Source organism: Prorops nasuta, unplaced genomic scaffold (assembly GCF_024137725.1).
Source record: "Prorops nasuta isolate Cenicafe-Biocafe unplaced genomic scaffold, Cenicafe_Pnas_1.2 PNAS00398, whole genome shotgun sequence".
Classification (NCBI taxonomy): domain Eukaryota; kingdom Metazoa; phylum Arthropoda; class Insecta; order Hymenoptera; family Bethylidae; genus Prorops; species Prorops nasuta.
Genome location: NW_027117194.1, coordinates 19638 through 23672, shown reverse-complemented (window position 1 = coordinate 23672; position 4035 = coordinate 19638). Strand labels below are relative to the sequence as shown.

Below are 4035 nucleotides of genomic sequence, written 5' to 3'. Positions count from 1 at the left end.
AGTTTATAGTGACGATATCTTGATTGATGCCCTCAAAGCAGCCATCAACTGTGAAGCGTCCTTAAGTCAAATCTCCAAATCAAATTTTGCATTACTATTGCAAGTCCCATAAGTCATTGGCTTAAAATGTTACATTTAATAAAATCAGTTCAACAGCTTTGTAAATTATGAATGACATTAACCGTTGATATTCTTACAATCTGAAAAATCAATGGAAATTGAGTAATTTATCAACAAAAGGAGTTTTAAGAAATGAAATGGTTATATTCTCAGACGATGTTCAAATTCAAAGGTATACTCAGTTTTTTTATGAGAATATGCAGCTTAAACGGATTTTCAATCGTTTTTACATCCCAGACACTTTACACATACTTCTTCCTAGGAATAGGAGACACTGCCATCCGTATTTTGCGTATAATGGGTCATGGACAATTTTTGGAACAAAACTACCAAATGACTACATTCTGTAATTCCAAGCTGCAAGGACTAATCTAAACGGTTTCTGCGTTTCCTATGTTAAAGAAACAAATTTGACATTAAGCCAAAAACAAAAGGACACTTTGAATTGCTGCAATTTGATAAAGGTGGTTCGCTAGATCAACATCACAAAGCATAACAGCCGTGTCTCTTAACCCTGCTGCTAGTTTTATGTCACTTGGAGAGTACTTAATGTACCAATATCATCATTAAGTTTACTTGTATTCAATGACGTGTCTACCATCCTTTTTGCAGTTATGATTTATTTGCATAATAGCATAATCCAATATTACCTGAATCATAAGAAATTTCAAGGCTGCAGAAAACATTTTATAAAAACACTTACTAAGTCTCTTTTCACCAAATTTTTGAAGATTACCTGAGTCTAAATAATGTGCTATGTACATTAATGTTTCTGCATCTTTACAGATCAGCAGAACGTAGGATACACTCGACTGGTGGTAACTTAATAGATGAGGGTAAATATACTTTTGTGGTATATCCATCGCAATCCTTGAATCTGATGATTTGTCATCCCAGCCATTATGTGCTTGCTAAGAAGTACCTAATCTGCTTGCCAATAAATTTTTGTTTGCATGTACTTTTGAAATTAACTTTGCGCACCAACCAAATTTGACCAAAGTATTTGTAACAAATGATATTATTCACAAAGCATCGCTTTCCAATGCATTTTATATATAAAGATTAAGTTTCACTTATCTTAAACAGATTTGAACATAACCATCCAGTTGACCTGTCAAATTTCTGTTTACATAAATCTTTTACTACTTAATCATACAAGTGGGCCGTAATCAGCTAGCAGAACTTGCAGCGTAGCTACTTCGCAGAGCTGCCAACTCAAATTGACCTTTTTCAGGTTTATTTATTTATTTATTTTTTTTTTGGGAATGCTGCTTTCCACTTTACAACGGCCCTTAGGCTGCGGCCCGATACATGCATATGCACACTTAATGCGCTAAAAATGTACAACAAACATAACTTAAACTATATACTCTGAGCGTTTTATGCGCGAATCGGACCGCCGTTTTAATTTCCAGCAGGCGCTAGACAGTTATGTCAGCAATGTACTGGTTATTTGATTTGTGTTGGTCTTTTGAGTTTGACAGCTAATACATTTGATACATTTATCCAGAGACTTATCTACTAACTGTCATTTAAATGTAAAATATATTATATTATTTGTACTTTGCCTTAATTATTATTAATATCTCAAAAGACTAAGCTAAACTTTTATACCCGATGATTGTTGAATTTACTAATTTATGGTAAAGTATATATAACTCAATAAACTGCTTAAAATGCATATAGATTAAATTAATAGTTTATTTACTTATTATTGTTTCACGTCAAGCTTGTATTCAAACACAATAAGTGCTGTTTTGAGTCTCCCTATCCAGATGTACTTTTAAGGTTATTGAAAGACTCTGTTACTCAAGAATGCAGATTAAGGAAGATTGCAGATGAAACAGAGAAGGTGGGATGGTTTTATATCCACTCATAATAAACATAAACACTTTCAAGTAAGCACATTGTAAATAAAATTTGTTTAATTAAAACAAAGTTATGTATAAGGCATTATTTCATGGTTTAAAGTTTGGTGCCACATATGCTCCAACAGTTTTCCTGGAAAAATGGAAGCACCAGAGGTACTACTGAATGAGCAGAGGAACCAGTTATAGTTTCAGAAGATATTACTACGTTTTATAACAAAATAGAAAAAGAAGATGAGGACGAAGAAGAGGATGCGGAAATCAAGGCTATTAGATTTGAAATAAATCAAGAGAAAATTGACGTAATCCAAAAAAGAGATGTATAGAATTGTAGCATCCTATACTAGCAGAGCATGATTTTCAAAATGATAGTGTTAATCATGAAATCAATATTGATTTAAAACCATCAACAGTTTTAAGGCCTTATCAGGAGAATAATTTGAGAAAGATGTTTGACAATAGTTTAGCAAGATCTGATGTAATAGTGTTACCATGTAGTGATGGAAAAAGTTCAGTAGGATTCATAACTTGTTATACAGTATGATAAAGACCTTTGGTTATATGCAACTCTGGAGTATTGGTTGAACAGAGGAAACAGCAATTTGAACTATGGCCAACTGCTGATGACTCAATAATATGTTGGTTTACTAGCGAAGCAAAATATTAGCCAATGAACTTTAGTATTTTAGTTACAACATTCCATGATCACACATACACAAAAATGTTTTTGGGAGGCTGAACAAACAATGAAATGGTTGCAGAAACAACAATGGGGTATTATGGTCTTCGATGAAGTGCATACGATTACTGTAAAAATGTTCCATTGAGTACTAACAATTGTTCAATCCCATTCTTAATTAGGTTTAATGGCTACATTATTAAAAGAACATGATAATAATGTGGATCTTAACTTTTTAATCAGACCTAAAATTTAAGAAGCCTATTGGTTGGAATTACAAAAAAGAGGTTTTATTGCAAGGGTACAGTGTGCAGAAGTTAGGTGCCCTATGAAATTCGAATTTTATAGTGAGTATCTGAATAAAGGAAAGATGAGCAAAAAGCTATTGCACTATGTATAGAATCCAAATAAAGGGTACCCATGGTTATGATAGGTGAAATGCCCAGAATCTCAAATAATTTTTTTTTCTATGTAAGATGATTTTTCGGGCAACAAAAATAAGCTATGTAAGTTGAGTTTTTAGATTAGCCCTCCGCTCACCCCTAGAAGCCCAAAAACTAAAAATTGTAGTTTTATTTTTTTTTCTGCCGACTGGTACAACTAAAAAATTTGAAAAAAATTATGGATCTGTATAATGATATGGTTTATGTTTAGTAATTTTTCCAAAGTCATCGCATCATAAATCTAAGTAGAGGAACAATATAAAAGAAAAAAAACGTTTTTCCTACTTTTTTTTCGAGGTACATACATGTTTTTTTTGTAATTTTTAGGGTTCCCCGATTACTACTTTTGTATATTTTTTCAGATTTTTGCGTTATCTGCGCCACTATTAAAAATGCCGTAATCTCATTTCGTAGGAATTTTCGCAGCACTTATTTTCAATAATCATAATTATTCAGAATACTTTTCACCAAATCATTAATGGAGTCACCATAAAACTTATTTCAATCAAAAATGATATTCTAAAAAAAGGTATTTAATATTTTTTTGGCATTTCTAATCGCACAAGAGCTGCATACAATGATTTTCTCACCCCACGTCCAATTCAAAAGTATCAGAGTTCTATGACGAAGTGTAATTAAGAGACACGGTAGTGTCTCGACGGCATGTACATAAAAGTAGGTATAGACGCGTCTATACCGCCGTCGAGGCACTACTGTATCTTATACAGCAAGATTGGCCGTCTCAATTTTTAAATCGATTTTTCTCCGTAAATGATACACAGCCATGATTTCAGTAAAGCTTTTCTTGAAATGGTTTGGAATAAGTTTTTATTTGAGACCATGAACATCAAAATCGGTTCACGCAATCCAGAGATATCATACTTAGTTAGCTATATATTTATATCGAAAATAAGATTCTTCTTCA

General features: G+C 32.6%; 1 pseudogene; it reads left to right on the top strand.

The window, feature by feature from the left end:
- The first annotated feature begins 2162 nt into the window (after positions 1–2162).
- On the top strand, positions 2163–3097 carry LOC136785480 (general transcription and DNA repair factor IIH helicase/translocase subunit XPB-like; annotated as a pseudogene).
- Positions 3098–4035: the final 938 nt, after the last annotated feature.